Genomic DNA, 27,722 nt, shown 5'->3' with positions numbered 1-27,722 from the left:
TTGTTTTATCTATTTCACATTAATTTGTAAAACACATTTGAGAAGTAGACTTGAAGTTCTAGCATTGAATGATCACATCTTTAGTCCACTAGTATTCCTTATGGATAGGCAAATCTAAAGACTCAAGCTCATTGTCTTTTTGGTATCTTATAAATATGAGAAGATCTCATCCGATACGATGTGATAAATTGTCTTTGAGGAGGATGATTTTCTTAGGATTTGACTATTTAAGTGGTTAATGAATAAAACATGCAATCAGTGACGGATCTAGGGGGGAACGAGGGTGTATTTGAGCATCCTCTTGCTCTCGGAAAATTCTACCAGTATGCTACAGTCCAAGGGGTAGTGAGAAGGAAGACAAATTTCAGTTCCCTTCTTTGAACACCCTCTTCCTTTTTTTTCTAGTTCCACCACTGCATGCAATAAATTATAAAATGAGAAAATGAATCAATGAAAAATTTATCCTTCTTTATAGATTCAAAAGACCACAATGAGATTCAAATTTTAAATAAGACAAATATCTTAGGGATTAACTTCTAAGTATGCATATGTTATATGTTAAATTTACTGACTAAGTAAACCAGGGACAAACTTTTTTTAAAAAAACTACTAGCTTTTTAATTGAAACTTATGTAAGATTAAGATAAATAGACAAGCTCAATTAAAAAATATATATATTGACAAAAACTAATAGTGCATACTTGTAAAATATATTGTAATAGTCAAAGTAATATAAAATATGCACATGAAAAATGTAAATAATGAACACAATGTTAACATGAATATTTAATATAGATCAAATAGGGTAAGCCTCTACAAATTGAGATTTGCAACTTCCAAAGATAACAAACATCTTGATAAGCTCTTTTTGAACTTGACACTAACTAGAATTGTCTCAAATATTTTCACCTCTTTCTAAAGATGAAAATGAAAGCGAGGAGAGGTAAAATTATCATGACCTTGAGATGTTTAATTTTCTAACTCAGAAACATTTTGCCCTCGAGTCCATCAAACACTTCCTATATCTAGACTCCCCACCCTACTCCAAACATCGATATCTTGATCCGAACTTTTGCCCTAGAGTCCATCTCAACTCAATCCGTGTCTTCACCTTCGAGATTATCAATATTATTTAATAATATGCTCTAATCCAAATTCCAAGCTATATATCATTGGCGGCACCCCTAAAAAAGTTCTATTTGTAGATTCGGATAAACACATCCGACAATAATTAATGCATTTACAAAATAATGCACGAACCAATCCTCCCAATTCACTTAAAATACCTCAAGAATGTCTAGACTCGGTGTTATGCACATGTGGTTCAATTATTAAAACAACAAGTCAATGCACCTCCCTTATCGTTTGTCTTCTTCATCCTTATCCTTATCCTTACTCAACAAACCTACCTTTTCCACAGACTTTAGATGAGGAACGCCATCTGCTCGCTTTCCTTTTTCACAGACTTCACTGTTCAATCCAGACTGATATGTGAGCTAGCGCTTTAATGGGATAGGAAAGGGGATCAATTGGGATGACCAAGTTCTTAATTTTTTTACTTGGATATCAACTGAACGATCTACATGTTAAATCAAAGGTCATTTAGAAATCTATATTTGTAATTCTTGCACAGTCCAATCTCAAACGCATGCCAAATCGATCAGAGATGCATGCTCAGAATTAATTGTCTTGGAGGATAAAGCAAGTGAAGATGTTGGCAGTGGCACCCGGCCAGAAAGGAAAATCAAGCAAGTGATCGAGTTTCTCGAGATATAAAGGATTGTATAAAGTTGAACCACAGGCATCATCCATAATCACCGCAAACTTAAGAACCTTATCTATGAGATATTTGATTATAGTCAAATGTTATGAAGCTTCAAGTCAAGTCAAGTCAAGTCCATAACCATTAGTTTCTATGATCAAAATATGAGTGAAAAAACTTATTATCAAGTAATAATATAATATAATATAATATATTATATCATGCATAAAGTATATATGTTAGAATTAGTATTACTTGTTATGAGAGTCAAGATACATGTTAAATACATTAAGTACCATGGGATAGTGAGACAGTTTTTACTCATGCTCGTGTCTACAAATGATTAGTACATAGTAGAAAAAAACACAAATAATAAATACAAAACACAAGGCCACGATACAAACAAATCCATTGTACATAGTTTGACAACCCTCGATTCCTTTATTTTACACAAATAATAATTACTTCACCGATTATGATCTATCGGTGGATCACTTCTAGAATCAAACTATATTCTCTTTATTAAATATCTTGTGAAGAAAGAGAAATATATCTTATAAGTCCTGCTCATACGGACAACCGGTAAAGGAGGATAAATTATCCTAAAAATATAAATATCCCTTTCGGAACTTTCGATTTTAGATTAGAAAAATACTTTAATAAACGAAACTGCAATACATAAAAATAAGTATGCGGTAAAAAAATTTACTTAATTTGTAATCGGAGAAGTTACTAATCCAGGGTAAGTAAAGCTCAACTAATCAACTCCTTCGACACAAGTCGAAGGCGGAGAAATCTCGTACAGAACTTTGAAAGGACCGTCTTTGAAGAACATAGTGAAATAATTCGAATACAGAAAGTATTGTGTAAATGAAGAAGACCATAGCTCTATTTATAACCTACTGGTCGAAACTAGTCGTTTGCTGACGTGGTGCGGTTCAGGCGCCCGAACCCTCTCCAGGCGCCCCTAACAAGGCAAACTCTATCTTCACATAACGACTACACAATGACAAAGAGATAATAATTTATCCACTCTCAGCGCCTGGACGTCTGTTGACATGGCCTCAGCAATGATCCACAGCAACGGGTGCCTCTTCGGCACCAAAACTGGTACGGGCACTCAGATCAGCCAACCTCGTGTTGATCGTCCGATGCCTTCTCCGATCACTGGCTTCGTCTCTAGTCGCTTCAGTGATGCTCCGGCCTTCCAGAGTTGAACTCACCCGAACCCAACTCCGGCCTTCTCCTCGAGCAAATTTCAGTTCTGGCTTCTCATCCCTCGAAAGCACCACGCACGTCTTTCTCACTCCACCGGTGTACTCTTCCGTAGCACCTCATCCCTCGGATGCACCGAGCCTGTCGACTCGCTTCTCGTGTCATCCTTCTCACTAGCTACATCTTCCGTTCAACTTCTTGTGTTCCTAAGCTCCTACACATTTAGACACAAGGATCAAAACACTACAGGACTTAACTTAACCTGGTTGATCACATCAAAACTTACCCGGGGTACTTACAATCTCTCCCTTTTTGATGTGCATCAACCCCAATTAAAGTTAGGATAAAATAGATATAAAAATTTATTTAAAAGAAATAAATTGACATGAATTGAATAAAGCAATTTATAAGCATGTTTCACTCAAACTACTCATGATTTTTGTACTATCATATGTTTGTTTATCTTTTACTCTCCACCACTATATAAGCATATGAATGGATAATCCTGAAGGCTTATTATAATTGCAAGGGAAGCAATAATCAAAGTAAATGAGAGTACGTGTGCAAGAGAGAAAAATGTAAAGAGATGAAACAAATCAAAGGAATGGAGAAAGATGTGAGAATATTCAAATGTTAGATGAGTACTGATGTGTGGCAAATCCACAAGTGCACGAAAGTGTCGTCAAGTAATAATAAGATCAAATCCATAAGGATTGATGATCAAGTACTAACCTACCAATCAGACCTAACAGTCTAGACCAAATCAGAAATATGGTTGTCACGAACGTGAATTAAAGTCTAAATGTGAAAGAGAAGCAAGAGGGTGAGAGAGAGAGAAGGAATTCAGAGAGATCATAATAGTAAGGCAGAATGTGATCACAAAAGGAAGTGTAGAGAAGGAAAAATGTGATCAAAGCAAGAAGATAGAGGAAAGACAATCAAAGAGAATGATCCTAGGATTTCAGTTTCACCTCCATGCTAGCCAACACTTGATCCATGTCTCAATTCTCGTCCTTAATATTGGCTTATGTAGGTAGACAATTCTAAGGTATCCGATGTAAACTTTTACTTCTACAACGGCATACTAACCCTAATCATCGAACGAATTAGGTATAATTCGGCCATTAAGTTCTATGAATGCATAGGGTTCCTCATACTTTATTATTTGACTCTCCACGTTTCGATTATCTATGAGTTGGAGGGTCGGGTTCTCCTTTCTATTCATTCCCAACTCTCATGGGATACAAATTTTGTACTTTTGACATCGAGATCGTATTAAAACAGTAGATCCGAACCACAATCTAACATATCATAGAAACAAGATAGAAAATATGCATAGATCAAAGAAATGTGTTTACATCATATAGAAATTGCTCCCTAACCCTAGAATCTAGGAAATTGCCTCATAAATAAGGGGTTAAAACCAGAAAATTTGATCAACAATAGCTATCAAGCAATTTTGAAATCCAAGAAAGCAGTGAAGAGGAAGAAATGATCAGATTGTTTGAAGTATCTTGCTCCAAGATGCTCTCAATAGCTCCTTGATACGTGGATGGCTTTAGAACAGCTTCGAAGACTCCTTCTCTACCTCCATGGGGTCCTTGGACAACCCCCGATCGAGATCCCTCATATGATCGAATGAATTGCATTTTATATCCGCTAGGGTCGGTTGCTCGCCACAGGCAGTGCCGCCGGGCATGACCGCCCATGGTGAGGCATTGCGTTCAGATCTCTTGGCCACGGTCCGTGGCACTTGCCACGAGTGCCCGTGGAGTGGCAGCCGAACCTTCCATGGCCCATGGCGTTGGCCACAGGGAAGCCGTGGCAAGGAGGCAGAGTTTACCACGGGTCATTCTGCTGGGCACGACCGCCTTTGGTAGGGAGGCAAAGCCTGCACGGGTCATGGCGATGGCCACAACCACTCGTGGCAGGGAGGCAGAGCCTGCCATGGATCATGCCGCTGGGCACGACTGCTCGTGGCAGGGCAGGGCTTTGTCTTGGTCTTTTTGTTCCCCGTTTCACTCCAATATTCGCTCTTGTCATCCAAAATACAGAGAACAATCTCTAGGAATAATAAAACATGAAAATGAAACATAGAATTAGGTTATCTCAAGTCATGCATGCAAAAGTAGGTCGAATGTAGTGTGAAAATACGATGAAAACCTTATATACTTCACACTTATCAAATTTCCCCAGACCAAATCTTTACTTGTCCCTAAGCAAATATAAATAAAAAAAAATATGTGAACATTATCCCCAATTTCAGTGAAGTCATCTAGTCCTATCAAATGGTATAATCTTAAAGTGCAAGTACTCAATTAGTTTCACTAAACCTACAAGCTAGTTAAGTACATAGTGTATGATTTATTTTTCAAGTTTCGAATTCCTTCCTAGTCAAGTCGTCATTCAAATGTATTCCCAAGATTTTCGATGTTAGACACTTATCTGTCATACGTAAAGTTCGTCCCCTTTTTGAGACACAAAGTCTCAAAGGCATGCTCGATGATGAGAGAAATAGATAGATGTTTTCTCAGTAACCTAACTCGGTCTCAAAAGGACATTATATCTTTTCCACCCATGACAACTAATTTTTTTATCTCTTATTCTCACTCATCTTGTATCTTATTTTTGCCTCAAGTATTTTTTTTCCTTTGTTTTATCTTTTTTCTTTTCATATATTTCACATGGGATGTTAATTTTTCTAAATAAACTTACACGCATCAAGCATAGTCCAGTAACTAAAATGTTGGGAAAAATGTCACCTATGGTTACTATGGTACTAGTCCAACTAAATGAATCATGACTAGCTTGTACTAGGAAACAAATCGTGAGTGTAGTGAAATATCAAACTATCAAATAGGCTATAGTAACAATAAATTAACTCAACACGCTTTATCAAGGTTCTACCAAGAGATAGGAAAACATGAATTATCAAAAATAAAAGAATAAGTCCACATGGGACCAACAAAATTCTATCACATAAATCATACTTTAAAGGACACTTTATGCTTTTCATGCTTCAAGATCATTATAAAGAATAGCAACCTAAGCAATTCTCACTCAATAGCTAAAAACATGAACATGCTACAAAATGAAAGAGTAAAACTCCTAATCATAGGTACCACTAAACAATATGTACAAAAGAGCTTACCATAACTCAATGCTAGTCATCCGGAGGATGCAAAGATGGGTCAGATCCCCCTCCATCTCTGCTTGAGACTATGAAGTTGTGTGATCACTACTAGAGGTACATACACTTGATTTGAGCAGCTGCAATCCTCTCTTTTTCACAGTGACCTTGTTCTCATTCCATTGCTCTCTCTGGTCCCCTATGAACTCTCATCTCGCCACTAAATTTTCTTTATTCTTCCAACTCTCTTGCCTCCTCTTCCCTCCTCTTTGCTTCAACTTTGAAGTATAAATAAGTTGTGTATCTGCTCTCTGAAAATGTCCCTCCAAGCCTTCAAATTTATTAGTCCAGGTCTCACTTTGCTACTTGAAAAACTGCCTCATAGTGACCTGCTCTACATGAATACTATCAAGATTAAAGTGGAAATCAGAAAAATCATATACAGGATGCTCTGGAATGTGCTTAAAGTGAGAAAAAGAAGGTCAGTACGCCTCTGTGTCTAAATCTCTCTCCATGGGTAAACCCTCCTTGTCTAAGTGTACCATGGGGGCATGTAGTCCCTGGGAAAAAGGCACAGATGACTCACCAAACTGAGGGACTGGTGGAACTCGTGTTAACCTTCAATTCACGAGGTTGGATACGGTGGTATAGTTAGGATTTGGTAATTTAAATGGTTCTTAACCCTTAAGTACAAATGTATATGAATCCCTATCTGGAACAATCATTCTAGAGGCTATACACATCCCCATATCAATGTTGGAGCATCCCTCAATAGCTTTAAACCCACTTAAATCATACCTCAAGCCTTGAGCGATGTGGGTGATGTAACCACCGATCATAATAGTCTCCAAAGTGGCTTTCCCAACCTTAGCCATGTGCCTAGCAAAATGAGATCTATAATTAATGTCTCCCTTATGTAGCATCATCCAAAGGCATAATAACTCATCCAATCTCACAACTCTCTCACTATCTCCCCTACCAAAAATATTATTCACCATTATCTTGTGCATGTACCAGATTACAGGAGTTTGAAGGTTTGAGGCTTTTGAAACTATGGGATCATAGGGACTCCTCAAAATGTGTGGGGGATGAAATCCCTATGTGACCTCCTATCTCATCTCGGAAGAAATATGAATCTAAAATTAAACTGTTTTAAGGTCCATCGATACTCATCGTTAACCATCCTAAATGTAATAAGTCCATCTAAACTATTTCTTCCTGTCAAGACTTCTACATCTAAGGAACTAAGAAACTCGAGTGTGATCCTAACATAGGTGGGACATCGAATACTAATTAATTCGTTCCATCCCGCTCTATTTGTCATCCAATCTATGTCATCCTTAATCCCTAGGACCTCCATCATATTCTCATCTATATATCTAGTAGGTCAATCTTACATTTAACAAGATTTACCAAATGATGTTATTGAGTGTCATCATGAAAAATAATATTGTAAACATTGTCACCTTTATTGCATGTTTTTCCCACCATCTTTTCTTTCCCTTTTCCTTGTGGTGCTGATGATTCTCCTTTCCTTGATCTCTTCATGATTTCTTTGAATTAGGGTAAGGAAAAGGATCTATAGTTCAAGAAGGAGGAGAGCTTTGGGGAAGCAATGGGTAGAAGAGAGGGTCTAGGGTTCACAAAAGTGGATCTAGGGCACGAGAATGAGAGCTTGAAGAAAAAGGCTTGATGATCTTGGAATTTCTTAGAGAGCATGGATGAAGAGAATAGTGCCACGGGTAGTGGAAACTAGGGCACGGGTGTAACTTTAAACAGTTCTTGGTGCGACATGACCCGTGCCACCCCCCACAGTTACCCGTGGCAATTCAATAGAAGCTGCCGTGGATTGTGTCGTTTGGCATGATTACCCATGGCGTAACACCAGAATGGAGCACAGGCCATGCCACTGGGCATGGTTTTCTAAGGCGAGGCAACAGATGCTGCCATGGGTTATGCTAGTGAGCACGACCACCCATGTACAACCCTTAAACTTGGCTTTGCTTCGACTTCTCAATTAGTGACCTACAGAACAAGACATTAGATTAAAACTACTTTAAACAAGCTTCAACAACCGAAAAAGAATTAAAATCTATGAAAGGAAATGTTTGGGTTACCTTCCAAGAATCGTTTGTTTATGGTCATTAGCTCGACCCCTTTCTTAAAATTCAACTTGGAGCTTTGGACTTTAGGGGGATTCCTTTGCCCTCCTCTAAGTGTTCCAAATCTACTAGTGTCTTCTCTCGGTGGGGCTCTAGCTAGAATAATGTACTTTTTGTACTTTGGAGGTTGTATATTAGACTTCATATCAGGGGCCATCTCAAAATGCTCCTCCATGTGCTTAGAGTTTTCTTCCTCTCCTGTTGGGTTTTCAATGAAATCACTTAACACTTTGAAAATGTCAAATTCCATCTTATTGCTCCCCACTGTAAAGGAAAGCATGTGACTCTTTACATATATGATGACTCTGACAATAGCTAGAAATAGTTTCCCAATTATAATAGGGATCCGGGAATCCTCCTCCATTTCCAAGATCACAAAGTTGGTTGAATCCATAATTCTCCCAATTTATATAGGAAGATTCTCTAAAATCCCCAAGGGATATCTGTATGAATGATCCGCCAACTGAAGAGTCATAGTTATGAGCTTTAGGTCCCCCAAACCTACTCTTTTGCACAAAGAGAAGGGCATCAAGCTCACACTCGCCCCCAAATCATAAAAAGTCTTGTTTATCTGTTTGTCCTTGATGATGCATGGAATACAAAATCTCCCTAGGTCTTTCAATTTCTGGAGGTACTCATGTTGAATTATTGTGTTATATTCTTCAGTGAGTGCAACGGTTTCATGTATGCCCTTCATTCTCTTATGTGACAACCTCTTTCAGAAACTTAGCAAACTGTGGTCTTTGGTGCATCACTTTAATCAAATGCACCTCCACACTAATTTTCTTCATTATCATCGAGAATTTTCCAAATTCTTCTCTTATTTAGCCTTGGCCAACCTTTGAGAAAGGTATGAGAGGTTGGTAGATAGGAGTCGGGTTTCAACAAAGGATCCTCCCTTGGCTTCTCATGTTGATTCACCTCCTTTTCTATTACCTTGGGTACTTCCTATGAATTTATCCTCCTTAGTATGACTCATTGGATCTTCTCAAATTCACGGTGTTACAATGTTCAATAGGATTAATCTTGGGTTGCCCAGGAAATTGTGTGGTAGTCCTTGACACCGTATTGGTCACTTGGGCAACTTGGGTCTCCAACATCTTCATATGACTAGTCAAGATATCCACTGAAGACGTCAACTCTTAGATCATTGCTTCGTTTTTGGAGTGTTGCTTGCTGAATTTCTTATTTACTTCAGATTGTGTTGCAATAAACTACTCCATCATCATTTCCAAGTTTGATTTATGTGGTTGAGGTTCATAAGGTTTCCTAAAGTTCTCTAGGCCTTGAAATTGCCCTTGGTTAGTGTGGTATGAAAAATTTAAATGGTTTTTCCATCCTGGGTTATAAGTACTTGAATAGGGATTATTCAATTTTTGATTGAAGTTGTTAATTGTATCAATATGCTCCACTTGATTCCCTTTCATAGATGTCAATGCTGAATAATTCTCCCCATCATGCCTAAAATTTCCACAAATTTTACAAGAGGCAACTAGGGCATTTGAAGTATTTAGATTCATTATATCAAGCTTCTTGCTCATTGCATCTAATCTGGCTACCATCAAATCCACTTGGCTCACTTGATGAATTCCTAGAGTTTAGGTTGGAGTGTTTCTTTCATTGGCCCATTGGTGGTGGTTGAAGGTCACACTTTATATTATCCTGTCGACCTCTTCTAGAGTCTTATTCATGATAGCTCCTCCAGCAGTTGACTCCAACGATACCTTAATGGGATATGATACTCCATTGTAGAATATATGGATAATCAATCATCTTTCAAACCCATGGTGGGGGCACTATTGAAGCAAGCTCTTGAAACAATCCCAAAACTTAAACAAAGATTCCTCATCCTTTTGCATGAAGTTGGTAATCAAGTATCTCATATGGGTTGTCTTGCTCGAGGGATAGAATTTGCCAGGAAACCTTAACTCACATTGATCCCATATAGATATGCATTCTAGAGGAAGTGATATAAGCTACAAGTTGGCCTTATCTCTTAATGAAAATGGAAATAACATTAGACATATTGCATCAACAGAAGCTTCATTTTGTTTGAGGGTGCCACATATCTCCCATAAGTTTGCTAAATATATATTTGGATCTTCTAAATGAGATCGACTAAACTGAGATTGTCGTACCATATGAATGAGAGTTGGCTTAAGTTTAAAATTATTTGCCTCTATTGTAGGATGCGCTATGCTTGATCTGAATCCACGGACACTAGGTGATGCATAATCTCTAAGAGGTCTATTGTTATTCATCCCTTGTAGATTGGGGATGTTTTGATTCAGATTTCCTTCCATTATTTACTGATTTCTAAGTCTCCAATGAAATGTTCGATCAATCTCTAGATCAAAAGGTAATAAATCTTCTACCCTTAAGGTTTTTTGCATGCACCTTTCTTCACATACTCCTAAAAGAAAGGAATGAATTAGAATAGTAAGACTAAAAATGAAACACAGAGTCAAAACAAAATGCAAAGTAATAACAAAACAAATAACAAGAAAAAGAAAAGAAATAGCCTAATCCTGTTAGTTTGGTATTCAGCTAATATCAATTTACGTCAGCCCTTAGTAACGACGTCAAAAATTTGATGTATGGTAAATCTGTAAGTGCATGAAAATATCTTCAAGTAATAATAAGATCGAATCTACGGGGACTAGTGATCGAGTACTAGCCTACCAGTCAAACCTGACAGTCTAGACCAAATCAGAAATGTGGTTGATATGAACGCGAATTAAAATCTAAATGTGAAATAGAAGTAAGAGGGTGAGAGAGAGAGAGAAGGAATTCGGAGAGATCACAATAGTAAAGCAGAATGTGATCGTGAAAGGAAGTACAGAGAATGCAGAACGTGATTAAAGCAAGAAGATAGAGGAAAGACAATTAGAGAGAATGATCCTAGGGTTTCAATTTCACTTCCATGCTAGCAAACACTTAATCTATGTCTTAATTCTCATCCTCAATATTGGCTTGTGTAGGTAGACAATCTTAAGGCATTCAATGTGAACTTTTGCTTCTACAGCAGCATACCAACCATAATCGTTGAACGAATTAGGTATGATCTATTAAATTTTATGATTGCCTAGGGTTCCATGCGATAAGCCAATTACACTTTCATATCTGACTCTCACATCTCGGTTGTCTATGGGTCGGAGGGTAGGGTTTTCCTTTCGATTTATCCCCAAACCCTTGTAGGATGCAAATCTCGTGCTTTAGGCATCGAGAGCGTGTTAAAATAGTAGATCTAAACCATAATCTAACATATCATAGAAACAAAATAAAATAAAAAAATATGCATAGATCAAAGAAAAGAGTTTACACCATAGAAAAATTACTACTTAACCCTAGAATCCAAGAAATTACCTTATAAATAAAGGGTTATAACTAGCAAACATGATCAACAATAGCAATCAAATAGTTTTGAAATCAAAGAAAGTAGAGAAGCGGAAGAAATACTAAGATTGTTTGAAGTATCCTCCTCCTAGATGCTCCCAATGGCTCCTTGATGCGCGAATGGCTCCAGAACAATTTTGAAGACTCCTTCTCCGCCTCCTTGGGGTCCTTGGACTATCCCCGATCAAGATCCCTCATACGATTGAATGAATCATCTTTTATAGCCATTGGGGTTGGTTGCTCGCCACGGGTCATGCCGCTAGGCATGGTCACCCGTGGAGAAGTGTTGCGCTCATATCTCGTGGCCATAGTCTATGGCGTTGGCCACGAGCACCAGTGGCGTGGCAGCCGAACTTGCCATGGACAATCCATGGCAAGGAGGTAGAGCCTGCCAACGGCCATGCCACTGGGCACGACCGCCCGTGGTAGGGAGGCAGAGTCTGCAATGGGTTGTGGCGCTAGCCACAGCCGCCCATGGCGGAGAGGCAAAGCCTGCCACGGGTCATGCCACTGGGCATGGTCGCCCATGGCAAGGCATGACTTTTGAATTGGTATTTTCATTCGCTGTTTTGCTCCAATCTTCACTCTTGTCATCCAAAATACACGAGAGGAGTATCTAGGATTAATAAAACATGAAAATAAAGTATCGAATCAGGTTATTGCAAATCATGCATGCAAAAATGGGTCAAATATAGTGTGAAAACACGATGAAAATCCTATATACTTCACACTTATCAAGTACAATAAAGTATTGCCCTATACATTTTCAATCCAAATTTCAAACAATTAACACTCATGAAACAATTCTATCACACTTGAACATAAAATTGCACAACATATCATTTTTTTTTGATATGGTTGTACTATCGTAATACAGTATCAAATCATTACCGAACCCCCTTCTACACTAACATAGTATAGGGAGCGACCTAGATCATCTCTCGAGGATGCTAAGATGGATGTTGACTCAAGGTCAAATTTTTTTCGATGATGGATTGGGGGGTTGAAAGGGTAATCGAAGACACTTAAACAAGAAACAATATTGAAATGAAACCTAATGCATGTTGTGATCAAAGGAGAACAATTAAGCTAAACTAAGTTGCATGGCGATCTTCCAATTGACAAGCATAAGGAATCCACAATTCAATAAGAAACATAGCAACAATTAACTGATGAAAATGTAAAATAAACATGAACTAACAAGAAAATGCAAACTTAAAGCAATAAGAGAGCAAGAAAACATAATGACTAAACAACTCATTGAAAATAAACTAGTGCAACATTGGAAAATTGACAACTAACAACCCAAACAAAACAAGCAATTGAAGAAGCACTGATCAGAGCTACAAATGGTAGGAAATGGAAGAATGCCGGAGGTGGAAGAGAAGGTTGATAATGGTGCTAGGAAGGGCGGCCGGATCTCCTTTTCTAGCACGAAGAAGAAGATGGCAAGCTGGATGAAAGAACGCCGGTGATGGAAGAAGCTATGTCAATGGTTGGATGGAGATGGTCGAAGCCTCTCCTCTTCTAATCCATAGAGGAGAGGAACTCCGATGGTGGTAGGGTTGCTGCACGAGGTAGAAAGGTGCAATTGGAATAGATAGTCGAGGCCTCTCCTCTTAAAATCCAAAGAGGAGAGGAACTCCGACGGTGGCGACATGGACGTTGTCATGGGGAAGGTTATGACATGAGAAGAGAATGGATCCCCCTCTCTAGGGCTCTTTCTTTCCCTTTTTATCTTCAATTTCTAACCATTGATTCAGGTGCATGTGTGGCTCAGATTGAATCTAACTCAATAACCCAGATTACTTCAGATTTGGAAGAGTGTCTGAGATTACATCTGGATGATGACTTGATCAAATCTAAATCCAACAATTGGGTTCTCTTTCTTTGCAAGAATGGTCCAGATTAACCCTGATTTTGATGGGCACCTAAGATCACTTATATCTGAATAAAGAGTCTAGATTGCTTCATCTTCACATCAAGGGATGAGATTTAATTCAGCTTGATTTCCTCCTCAATCTTCTAGATGAATCAACTCTCTTTAGCCCCCAACCTTGACTCTATGTGGTTTGACTCAACTCAAGTCCCATGGCTATTCATGTCTCCCTATAAATAAATAAAAAATTTGTGAAATAGGGTTATAAATGTAAGGAAATTGCAATACCATTAAAAATATATCAAACTCATAATTATACATTAAAAAGTGATTTAAATGTACGAGAGGATAACAAAATTATCAATTAGGAACATAACCCTCTTCGCCACCGCTGGTCGGCCATCCCTCTCCCTCTCCACACCACCTTCTTCCTCAAGGAGCCGCCGTCATCTCCACTCCACCTCCTCCCTTTGGGTTAGAAGGGAAGAATGAAAAAGGTCTCTTCTTCGGGTTAGAAGAGGAGCTTCTTCCATCATCGACCATCCACATAGGCCTTCCCTTCAGGCTAGAAGAGGAGTTTCCACTTTTCCACAGATTGTAGCATCTTCTTCTGCAACCATCTCCACATTTGGCCAGCCACAAATTAGTCCTCTTTATTTTAGCGAGTCCAGGCAGCACTTCTTCCTTCTTCGAATTCTGGATAGCATCTCTTGAGTTGGTTGTTTACTTTAAGTCTTGAATTATAATGAAGTTGTCCTTCCCCTCTTTGGACAACATGCATTTAGTTCTATTTGTTTCTTGCCTATCTTATGTTTGATGAATTACTTCTTCCAATAGTTAAGTTTTAATTCATGCATTTATTTTGTTTAATTCTAGCTTGTCTTTATCTTTCAATTGTTTTAAGTTCTTGTCTTTATTTGGATGCAATTAGGTTAGATTAGTCAAGGTTTTGTTAATGATTTACTTTATGTTGCTTGTAATTCTCTTGCAAGTGTAGTTTAGTTAGATTTTATTACCTGCATTGTCTTTCAATTCTTAGTCTTAGAACCCAAAATTCAAACCCCTCATTTAAACATAAAAAAAAACCCCTAAGCAATAACATTCAATCTTAAGAACTATCATCCTATTATTACATTTGTTAGGAGACAACCCGAGTCATTCTTATGCTACATTAGCATAGGAGTCTTTAATTAATTTAGTATAATACACTCGTAGTATGACATACAGGTGCTTATCAATATACATGTTGTAAGAATGATTAGCAAGTATATGGATTGTGTTACAGAAATGCATCTCTTGGCTGCAAAGAGAATTTTTTAATACTTACAAGGTACTAAAGAGTTTGGGTTGTTCTACAAAAGAGAGAAAAGATAGATCTATTTGGTTTTACATATAATACTTATTATGTAGAAGATCTAGATGATAAAAAAAAGTATATTTTGGTACATTTTTATTTTAGAGACATGAGTTGTTTCATGATCATCGAAGAAACAATCTATTATCACATTATCATCCATTGAAGCTAAGTTTATTACTATAACATCTTGTGCTTGTCAAGCTATTTGACTAAAGAAAAATCTTAAAAAATTACATTTCAAAGAAGATGGACCTACTCATACTTATTGTGACAATAGTTCAGCAATAAAGTTTTCTAAAAATCCAGTGCTATATGGTCGAAATAAACATATAGATGTGAGGTATCATTTTTTAAGAAATCTCACAAATGATGAAGTTATTAATTTTATTATTTGCAGAAGCAAGATCCAATTGTTGATATACTAACAAAACTACTTAAATTTCCTGCATTTCAAAATCTCATAAAGCTACTTAATGCTTCTATATAGAATTTTAAAGTTTGAATTCTTATTAAACTGATTGTTGCATTTGGAATATCAGTTTAAAGGAGAGATTGTTGATAAAATAATATTGTGTTAGTGGGTTGATGAGTTGACATGGTTTAGTTAATGGTAAAAGTTGGTAGTTTTAGAAATTGTTTAGGTTTAATGTATTTTAAGTAGTGGTTACAGTTAAGTTAGTGGATGAAAGATAATGATTAATGTATTATGGAGTTAGTAGAGTATAATTAAGGAAATAGTGCATTAATAATTAAGTTGTGTATTAGTTTATAAATAGGCTATTTGTTTTATCAATGAAACAAATAGCACATAAAGTCATGACAAAAGATGATAAGTCAAAGTTGATTAGATGGTTAACAGATTAAAAAAACTAAAAGGTAAGGTTTCTTAGAATAGAAGATTGGAAGCTAAATTTCTTGGCACATAAAGTCCCATCGAGATCTTGCAGGAAACTTCTGATGAAGTTGAGAATCTAGTGCACTCATATATATATCAAAAAGGGGTACAAGTTAGTCTCTTCGGATGGGTCTAATGATTAACGTGTGAAATATTATCATAATAAGGTATGAGGTTCGAATTTTGGTAAAATCGAGGTAAATACCTCCCTTATGTGTTAGTCACTATTCCAAAGGTTAGTAGCCTCCCGTGATTTACCTCCTCCGTGTTAGCCTTGGGACGGGTTGGCGGGAGCACTGGGGACAAGCATATTCACCTTTTACCATAAAAAGGGTACAAGTTGGAATAGACTTGACGACTCGAACTTATAAGTGGTTTAAATTGAGTCTCTAGTTGACAAAGGGTGGCATTCAGTCAACCAAACATGAGTCGACTAGTCAGTTGACTCAAGTTATATTGCCACTAAACAAGAGATTCTTTTCGTTGGATAGTCAATTGAGGCAAACAGTGACGGATCTAGGGTTCAGGGAGAGCAGGGGTATGCTTGAGCATCCTCTTGTTCCTAGAAAATTCCATCAATATACTGTAGCCCGAGGGGCAGCGAGAAGAAAAATAAACTCTAACTCTTTTTTTTAAACATCCTTTTTCTTTTTTATCTGGATCCGTCACTAAAGACAAAGTCAGTTAACTGGTGAAGGAAGTTAGATAACTGATCAACTAATAGAAAACTTAAAAGATAGTCATTGATTTGACATAATTATTTGAAATTGTTAGATGATCTAGAAGTTATAGCACTTCAGTTAATTCATGACAAATTCAGTTGACTGAAATATTTATTGCATTGCAACAAACTAATATAATCAAGTGAGCAACTGATTGATCTCGCGCTATGGTCAAAGGGAGCACAAGAAAATATTGAAAGTCCTTAACATATAATCTTAGTATCAACTCTCTTGCGCTTCCTTTCCTTATTCTTGTGTAATTTCATGTCGTGCACAATTTCAATCATATAAGAAGATGAGTATAGAGGTTTCTTCATCTCTAAAAGATAACCTAAAAAAGAGAAAGATATACCACGGATTACATAGAATAATTTATTGAAGAGTTATCGGTCGTAAAGTAGTATTCAGAGGTCCCAGACTATGTAAAGGCTCGTGTTAACATTGCTTGTACTTTTATTTTTTACTGAATTCTAACTTCTAGTGTAAAATCAAGTGATTGACTATTCGCTCTTCTGTAGCTTCAACATTAATCCCACACCCTAAACACTTGGAACTTTATATATTTATTCTTTTTTCAATTTAGATACGTTTAAATCCGTATAGTAGTTTTGCCTAAAACTGCTAAATGGACTCGGCCAAAATTATGTATAATTTTTTTATTCAAACTTACTGCATGATTTTTTAAATTAATCTATATTCGCAAATAAATAATTTTATTCATTCCATCGACTCTTTGGAGTTAAAATCTACCTAATTTGATATTTTCCAAGATTTATAAGGTAGAAAAAAACTTTTGAATGAAAAAAAAATTCAAAATATATAAATGAAAATGGAGGAAGAATGATAGCGTAGAGTAGAAAAAAAAGGAGAGAAGTTTGATGATGACAAAAAAAAAAATTAATATTAGTTAATTAGATGAATTAAAAGCTTGGAAGAAGATTATTTTAAAATTTTCAAGCGAGTGAGCAAGATTAACTAGATTTATAGAGATATAGTTAGTAATTTACATAAAATGGAGCATCCCAATCCTTTTAATGATAAAATGAAAAGGAGATCACTTTGAGGATTCTTTTAATTTTTGTTCAATTTTATCATTTTAATTGGACTTTTATAAATTATTATGCTAACTAATAAATTTTTATATAAAATCATCCACGTTGGTGTTAATGTGTGAGTATTATAACACTTGAATGGTGCTACAACCAATGTAAATGGATGTTATAACATCAACACATTAACAACATTTAATTCTTTAAACATCGTTATATATATATATATATATATATATATATATATATATATATATATACACGAAAAAGATATCTTGGGTGACACGCATTGTGCGACTGTGCATCGCCTAGATTTTTTTAAAAAATTTTTGTTTTTTTTTTGTTTACAGTTAAGCCATTTAGGGTTTTGTCTTTAAGACTTAAGGCTTGAGTTATAATATTAAGTAAAAAAATTAAACTAAGAAAATATTTTAATTGCTCACAGGATACGCGACATATTAAAACACACACACTCTATATATATCTTGTATTTATTGCGATAATATATATAAGGTAAAAAAAATTAAATGGACCTCCTAAATTATATAAATAAAAAGTTTTTTTTCTTAAAAAAATTAAAATAAGGCTCCATCATATATTTTTTAGCAAAATATCTTTTATTCTATTGTTGTTGTTGCAGTTGTTATAATATAAAAAAATTGACAATGCTATTTTAAGTAAACTTATTATATATAGAATATTATTATATTAAAATATTCTTTATCAATAATCAAAATTAACTTAAACTTTATTAAAATAATTTTAACTTGGTTAAAATAACTTTAAACACAAGGTAGTTTTGAATCAACTTTATCAAAATTATTTAAATTTCATTAAAATTAGTTTAAATTAATTAAAATAATTATAAAATAATTATAGGAGTTACTTAAGTAGTTGATACATAGCAATATTGTATTAATTATTACAATATTATAGTAACTAGTTCTAATTATTATAATAACATTGAAAAAAGATTATTTTTGAATAAATAATATAATGAGATTTTTTTAAGCACGTGTTTTTCATTCATATATATATATAACACAATTTATTTAAATTAATACACACGGTCTGAGGTAAATTGAGAAAAACGGTAGTTAACCACTATAGAAATATTTGGGAGAGCTTTTACTTATTTAAAAATGATTCTTATAAAAATTATTTTAAAATGAGTGAGAAGCTAAAGTATAGAGTATTTGAAAATGAAAATCAAAAGGTAATATAAGATAAAGTTTGAGTGTTTGATGAATAAGTCTTCTACGCTTAATTTTTAGGTGAATTATGATAATAATATTTTTAAACTATATAAATTAATCTTTTTAATTATCTCAATATAATTTTAATAACCATCAATAATATGTTTATATAATTATTATTATATTTTGAATATTGTATCAAAGTTAATTTTTTTATAACATAAATATTTGGAATATATATAAATAAAAATTAACAAAATTATATAATACATAAAAATATGTATAAAAAATTTTAGAAATATAAATTATATAAAAATATAAAATATTATTTAAAAATAAATATTTATAATAAAAATGTGGTGGTAATTATATAAAATAATAAATTTATTAAGAACATAAATGTCAAAATTTAATTTTAGACCATAAAAGAAATAAAAAAAAAATAAAAAAATCAAATTCTTACTTCTTGCTTTTGAGTAAAAGTTGTAGAAGCTAAAGCGGAATTTGATATTCACAAACATTTAAAGTACTTTCATGTACCTAGAATCTAAAAAGAGCTTTGTAGAAATTCTACCAAATACTCCGTAAGTCTACAAATGACATTCATGAAGAACTATCATCATCATCATCATCATCATCATCGTCACCATCATCATTAAAATCGGAAGGAATCTGACTTGGAGTGGAGCCTAACTGAAGATATCACACTATGAAATCCTATTGCTAGTGCAATTCCCTCATTTTCTAATCCCTTTGTAATATTATCCTCTTCAAATTAAACTTCTAACCTCTTGAGTCAAGTTTTCTATTTGTGCTCTTACTGTTGGTGGGGTGTAAGAAGATGTGCCAACAACTCTATGGGTTCTACTCAAAGAACACATTCCTAATATCTTTCCCCTTTTGGTCCCCCAGTAACCTCCAGTCATAAATTCATATTATTACTAACAAAGAGATCACATCCATCAGTATCATCATTAGCACCGAAACTTCTCTGCGTTAGCTATAGCTCATCATATTTCTCTTGTATTGTCATAAGAAAAATTAAAATAAAATTACAATAATAATATTTTAGCAACGTATATAATATATAAAGAGAGAGCAGGTATATAACTAATAGAATATAAGTAATAAATTAAGATAAAAGATTAATCCAAATCTTAATTGCTTTAGCTCTATCTCTTCTCAAGTCTTGTCTTTTTTTTGAAGTGTGTGAGTGAAAGTGTCCATGAATAATATCTACTTCCCCTTAGTCTTAAAAAACATTGTTAAAAATAATGAAATAGTGTGAAATAGATTAAAAAATTAGCGGGAGAGTTAAAAAAATTAACAATTTACATGTATGCTCATTCATATTAATAGAGCCTTTTGCATATATATAGTAGACGAGTCTCCAAAATTATAAGCTTGATTTGCCCTATTCTGTTGGCTCCTTTATTTACTCTCCTTGGTTTCCCAAAAATTGGAGATCCAGGCCCAATTTTTATTAGTGATGCAAGGTGACTTTTTTTTCCCTAGTCTTCGTATGAGTAAGTATATGTTGGATGTGATTGCCACATTTTTTCTTAAAAATTCTTCTTATTTTGAACTTTTCACTCAGGTCTCAATTGAATGTCCGCTATAAGTGAAAAAAATAATTAATTATATATTCACTTTAAATTTATATATAAACTGAAAGGGATATATCTTATACTCGTTCCACTAGAGCTCTTTTGTAGGTGTTAGAGTACTTGTATATGTCATTAAAGCCCCTCCTCTATGGTTATTCACTATTCTATTGATCTGGTGAATAATTCGTATAAAATTTGTAAATCTACCATAAAGTTACACATAAATAATATTAAATAATTAAGATAGTTGAAAAATAAAATACTTTATAGTACTTACAAATCTCTGAGAGAGACTATAGACTCTTGAGTGTATTGCACCTTAGCAACTGAGTGTTTGGCCTAAGGAACTTGTGTGGATACTAAGAATGTAGTAACTAAAGTACTAGAGATGATGAATGAGAAGGTGCTGGCAAATGTGCATGGGAAGGTCCTACACCTGAAAGGAGGCATAGTTCTAGTGCCAAGTGATGAAGCAGACTAGCTAAGAGTACTCCATTTATGCCCACCATATCGAGATTATCAACCAAAATTGTTAGGATAAAGTAAATAAAAATTTGATGCATAGTGAAGATTATGAAAAAACTTACCATATTTACTAACATATCATAGAGTATGTGAAATAAAACATCAAAATATCACCTCTAATGACCTATAGGAAAAATATAGTGCATTAATAGATAAAATATATAAATTTAAGAATGAGATGGTATATAAACAACTAATTGAGCTACAAATGTTGTAAATTTGCATATTAAAGCTAAATTAACTCATAAATAAAATATTATCATATATGAAAATAGAATATCATATTTTTGTTATATTAAGATAACAAAATATACTCATCATCAAAAATCAAAGTCCTCATTATCATTGTCATTGTCATTGTCATTGTCATTGTCATTCTCATCCTCCTCCTCATCCTCATCATCTAATTCATTATCGTCATCATCATCGTCATTCTCATGAATTTTACTTGCATTCATGTTTATCATTACTTTGCTAGGATATCCTAATGTTGAAATAATATTCTTCAGTCTAAAATGTGTTCGCAACTGTAAAATACCGGAAAATAGGCGAATATTAATAAGAGAATTTTTCGAAATTTTTGAAAATTTTTCGGGAATTTTTCAGAGCTCGTACGGATAAGTTCACGGGGATAAAAACGGGACCGGGAAAAAAACCTGTTTATGCTACACATTTAAGTAAGGAAAAGTTTATTTTCTTTTTCTTTTCCTAATTCTTTTTCTTTTTCTTATTTTTCATTTTTTTTCCCGTGTCCTCACCCAAATCTCGCCGAGTCTTCTTCTTCCCCGCGCCTTCTCCCCCTCACGGCGAATTTGCCCTAACCGCAACCGCAAGGAGGCGGTTTCCTCACTTCCTTGTCGTGCCCTAGCCATGCGCCGCCGACGCCTCCTTCTCACTGCCGCGCCTCCGACAGTCGTTCGTCCCCGCCGTACACCGCGATCTCGACGCCACTGTGCACCCCTCAACGCCGGCGTCTCCTCGCTGGCACTCAGGCACAGCCGAGTAGAGGTCTTCCTCTACCCGACGCCGACATCTCTCCTTTTCCTCCCGAGCCGAACACCGACGCCTCTGCCTTAGCCATCTCGCGCCGCCACCACAGCCGGTCACCGCGACTCCTCTTGTGGGCTCGTGACACAGCCGACTCCCTGCTGCCGGTGCCCTATTTTGGGTTCACAGTCAGCCGAGCTCTCCTCACAGCAGTGCCGCAGACCTCCATCTCGTGTGCCCTAGGTTTGGATTGTGCCGCCGCTGAGTTTGCTTCGCCGACGCTGTGCCCTAACATTTTCGCCGGCCACAGGTTCGATCCATCACAGATTGTAGGCTCTGTACCCTAGCTTTGATTGAAATTTGGTTGTTTTTGGTTGATTTTGGATTTTTTTTTTTTCTTGATTTGTGGTCAGTGAAGTAATCAGCAAGGAGTTTGGGTTTGTGGATGATTTTGGGTTCCGGCAGCTATCCCATTTAGCAGCCTACTTAATTGTCAACAGCAACACACTGCGACCGGGAATCAAGAAACTTCAGGCTGTGAATTGAGGTAAGGTTTAGGGTTTTGATCTTGTGGTAGATTATTGCTAGTGTGTTAGTAATAATTATTGATTTAGGTTTAGAAGTTGTATAAGGGTGTAGTTGGGGTTAATGAAACTAACCCTAACTGGTCAGTGGATTAGAAATTAGTTTAGCTATTTGTTTATAATTAAATTAGCTAAACTGTGCGATTTAACACAGGACTTTGACGCGAGACGAGTATCTTGGAGTTAGATTGGACCTTTCTATTTCGGAGGCGGGTACTTTTGACTTATTGTCTTTGATATGCTTAGTAATGAAAATAATATGTTGCATTAATTGTGTTTCCTATTTGTTTCGGTTAATCACTGCCCAACACATGTTACCTGTTTGATTGATTGTTTGATTTCATTTCGTATTGATCTTGTACCGATCTATCATGCTCATGGGTAGTGATATAACCATGTTTTACCATGTCAGGACATAGGTTTGATACCTTATTTGATCAGTATACCTTGATATGATTTATTCACTATGGTGTCCATTGTTATATGTCCAGAGGTTGGTTTAGTATATTACCATGCTTAGTGACATGCACCATTTGCATGATCGCATGCTGTGCGATAGATTGCTCCATTATTGTTGAGCACTTTGCCATTTTTCATCACTGTTCGGTGCTCCGTTGTGACGCTCATGGGTAGCGTGGCACAGCGTAGTAGCACGTCAGTTTGACTCTTCCGGTGCTCCGTTGATCCGCTCAGGGGTAGTGTGACGCAGCGTGTAGCACGTTAGAGATTCCTCCCCGTCATAGTGTACCGGGAGATGAGAGCATTGCGCTCCCCCATTTATGATTTGGGGTAGGAGTACGTATTTACTCCGACAGCATCCCTTCCACTCGATCACTCATCAGGAGTAGTGTTGCAGAGTGCACAGTCGTCACAGCCCTACCCACTTGGTCCCACTTTTGTTGTGAGTTGGCTGACTGGCGTCAGGGGTGACCATGACATTGGCATCATATGCATGATGCATTTATTGTTTGTGATTGTGATTGCTGCATTTATATGCTGCATATTGTTTGGATACCTATGTTTGACATGCATACAGGATTCCTATACCACTCGGACTGTTTGTCCTTATACTCAGGTTCTGGTTAGTACAAATTCTCTCCTGTCTTCTTCGGTTGCATTTACCTTTATTTTTATCAGGAGACTGTACGCATGATTAGTGCTAGGTGTTATTTCTTTACTTTGCATATCAATTGTACCTACTGAGTGTTGGACTCACCCCGCCTCCATTGTCGTTATTTTCAGGTTGATGCTGTCAGGAGGGAGTTCCAGTCGCTAGTCCCCACAGCACGTAGTGCTAGATCTCTGCAGATCTCGATGGTTTATATATCGTTTAGTTTAGTTTTGCATTTATTGATTATGTGTGGACTTGGTTTGTTTGGATACTTGGTTGTTGTATGGATTTTTGTGATGATGATGGATTTTTATTCGATGTGTTTTTTTACTACGTGCCTGCCTGGATGGCAGAAGAGGTGAGTTCGTCGGTTTTGAGCTTTATGAGTGTAGTTGAGTAGGGTGGTTTTTGAGTCAGGGTATTACTACTTTGTTTGATTATATATAACTGCGTGGTGATATTTTATTTTGTTGTTATTATTCCAGCCGCCTGTGGCTGAGGTATTTGTGAGATGTAGAAAAGTTTCAGATTGTCCACCGTACAGGGGAGATGCTGTCGAAATTTTCTCGGACAGGGACTCCTCTGGGGCGTGACAATTTAGTGGTATCAGAGCACAGGTATACGATCTTTTGTTTTCGTATTTTTGATGTTTGGGATAACCTGATACCAATTTATTTACTTGGTATCAGAGCGCCAAGTTTGGCGATACTTGTTAGATTTTTGTATTTTGGATTTTCGGGATTTCTCTGATACCAATTTATTGGTATCAGAGCAGGTTATGGATACCTGCTTTTGGTGTTTTGGAGATTTATCGGATACCTGTTGATAGTATTCTGGATATTTGGGTTAGCCAGATTTGCGAGTCAAACTGGGCATTTTCGGATTTTCGATATGTTTATGTTTCGGATTTCCGTTTCGGATTTATTTGGATTTCCGGCGATGTTTCTCGTTCGGAGTTTGAGGTCAAAGGTTGGGGACAGGACAGCGACGGAACATCTCCAGACAGCAAATAAGTATGATGTTTATTTTATGATAGTTATGACATGCATTAGCACTTTATCTTTAGTACCTGTCTGGTTGTTGTAGCCATATTACATGTGATGGGTTAGCCACTGGTCTGGGTCGACCCTCATAGAGATCAAGGATTATAGTCTCTGGTGATTTTTCATATCATACCATCAGTAGTTTTAGCTTCTGTTACTACTATTAGGAGATGGAGACACATATCAGCCTCTGCTATGGTTAGCTGGATAATGGATGATACCTATATATTCCTGTGGACTTAGCCAGTAGAGTTTTTATACTCATATCTTTTGGATATTAAGGTACCCGATACGATGAAAAATTGATCATTGGGGAGTTAGCAAGTTTGATCATTGTTGAGAATGGTTTGAGGTTGAGGGATATTGTGAGATCATATATTGTGATATATTGATTTCTAATGGTTTGTGAGAGTAAATGTTATGTGGTTGTCTGATGATCTATTACTGGATATTTGTTTTGATGGTGACATAGTGAGTGTCAACTATTTTGATGATCTATTATTTGGGGTTGTCGTTGATGGTGACATAGTGAGTGTCATGTATGAGGTTCACAGGTTTGATTGGTGATCAGATTATAAATCGGGTGCTAGAGAGTTTACGGTTTGGTGTGCCTATGAATTTTAATAAATCTGATTAGTTGTGGTTAGATAACAGGATGATAAAATTGTTATTTGTTTCCTTTGATATTGGACTATGTGGATAAATAATGAATTGACCCATGAACTGATTTAGTTATTGGACAATTTATTTAGGGCCAAGTTGTTATTTGCTCTGGTGTCTATAAGGGTGGATTCCTTCGGATAGTTCTGTATGGAGTATGGATAAATGAATTGGTAGGATTTTTGTTGTGCTGCCTTTGGTTGTCATAGTTGAAAATTTTTCTGGGTCGGCTGAGTGGATACATGTATGGAACATGATATCTGGTTGATTATGATTGGATTGGTTGTGAAAAAAAAAATTGATCATATAACTCTATATGAAAGATTAGTAATGGTTTCAGATATTGAGGATATAAATTTGATTGAAGTGTTAAATGTAATCAATTTTTTGTCAATGTCAAGGTTGGATGAAAATGGTTGAGTATTGTGTTGGATTTGGATAACATAGAAGGTAAAATATGGAATGTCAGGTTGATTGGATTAAATATGCTGATTAGGTGTATCTATGTGGTGTATACTTGTTCAGTTATGATTTTTTTGTGGGTGTCTAGTAGATTATACCCGAGTGGTTAGACATACATGTCTGATTGTTTATTGGAGGTATTTGTCAATTAAAAACTATGTTGTGGAATGTGCACCTATGTTTGAGTGTTTTATTGGATGTATCTTATCGATCTAATCTGAGTTGTGATATGTGCAGATGTGTTGGGTGTAATATTTGAGGTATCTTGTTTATTATATGATTGTTTTGAGAGTATACTCGTGTCGATTATGATTTGTTGGAAGTATTACGTTGATTATACTCTTGGCATAGGTGTACATATGTCATGTGAGTGTTGTTGAGGTGTATTGTTGATTATACCTATGTTGATATATGCACACGGGTTTGATAGATATTCTTGGAGGTATCACACTGATTTATACCTGTGTAATGAGTGTGTTTGGTGTGTACAAATTAGAGGATTATGTCGATTATACATATGTTGTGTGTGCATGTGTACCAGGTGTATGGTGGGTAGCATCAGGATGATTCTACCTATGTTGAATGTAGAATGTTGAGTGTCTACATTATGTTATTGGTTGTATAACCCTGTCAACTAATTCTCCTATTAGTGGGTGACCAACCCACTAGGATGATGATAGAGTTGACTATGGATTTGATTTGTTTACTAGGTTGTTTATACCTTTGGCTGCCTACAGTGATATGTGGTTGAGTGATCTCGTGCAGCCTCTAGTTGGATAGTTAGGTGCCTTGGACACTTATGGATCGTTTGTGGTGGAGCAGAGTTCCCACATATACATATTTCGGATCGCTTGTAGCGGAGCATTGCTCCCATATCTATTGCAGATACATGTTATAGATTATTTGTAGTGGAGTGTTACTCCTACATATTGAGGATTTCTTGTGGTAGAGCGTTGCTCCCACGTATGTGGTATTTTCTGTGATGGAGCGTTGCTCTCACACTGGAGGATCTATGCTTGGTGATTTATATCGTTAGTGATCAGATCTGTTTATTGTCGAGGATCTTATGGTTAGGAATGTTGTGATACGGACATTATGTGTTTTGGTTTTACCAGTAAGGCTTGCGGAGCCTTAGATGTTATCATGGACTCAATGATTTTGGTATTCCCAGGATGTTTGGATCAGTTTCCATTGTCTTTGTTGATGGTGTTGTGATCTATTTCGGATCCACGATGAGTTACGCACTTCATCTTTGCATAGTTTTAGAGATGCTTCGATGGAAACGTCTAGATGTGAAGATCAGTAGTGCGTATTTTGGTTGTCTTCTGTGAGATGTTTGAGACACACGGTCATGAGTAGGAGTATACCGTGGTTCCACAGGAGATTGAGGTTGTTACCGTTGGGAGTAGACGGAGTCTATAGAAGAGGCTCGCAATTTCCTTTGTTTGGCTCGATATTTCCGGAGATACATTGAGGGTTTCTCACAGATTGCTATGCTACTTACACGCCTGATCAGGAAAGGCGTGAAGTTCACTTGGACTGAGGATTATGAGATCAGCTTCTAGGAGCTGAAGCGGAGACTAGTGTCGGCTCCGATTTTGTTTTTTTTACCTTCTAGAGAGGACGAATATGTCCTCTACACCGACGCATCTATTCAGGGTTTGAGCGCTGTTCTGATGCAGCACGATATGGTAGTCTCCTATGCTTCTCGTCGGTTGAAGGAGCATGAGAAGAACTACCCTGTACATGATCTGGAGCAAGTCGCCATTATTTTTGTCATGAAGATTTGGCGACATTATTTATATGGCGTTACATTTGAGATTCTCACTGACCCTAAGAGTCTCAAATATCTGTTTACTTAGAAGGAGCTTAATCTCCGATAGAGGAGATGGATGGAGTTCCTGAAGGATTTTGATTGTACCATTAGCTATCACTCAGGGAGAGCTAATGTGGTTGCCGATGCGCTTAGCAGAAAGTCCG

The 27,722-nt window shown here is 36.3% G+C and overlaps 1 non-coding gene across 1 annotated transcript; it reads left to right on the top strand.

Annotated features, from left to right (window-relative positions):
• Positions 1–10,048: 10,048 nt before the first annotated feature.
• Positions 10,049–10,158, top strand: LOC121988204. Its single transcript, XR_006113941.1, has one exon. It is a non-coding gene; the product is annotated as a small nucleolar RNA R71 (small nucleolar RNA).
• The last annotated feature ends 17,564 nt before the right edge of the window (positions 10,159–27,722 follow it).

Source organism: Zingiber officinale, chromosome 5B, assembly GCF_018446385.1.
Source record: "Zingiber officinale cultivar Zhangliang chromosome 5B, Zo_v1.1, whole genome shotgun sequence".
NCBI classification, from domain to species: Eukaryota; Viridiplantae; Streptophyta; class Magnoliopsida; order Zingiberales; family Zingiberaceae; genus Zingiber; species Zingiber officinale.
The sequence above is the reverse complement of the archived record's forward strand: the minus strand, read 5'-3'. Positions and strand labels throughout refer to the sequence as shown.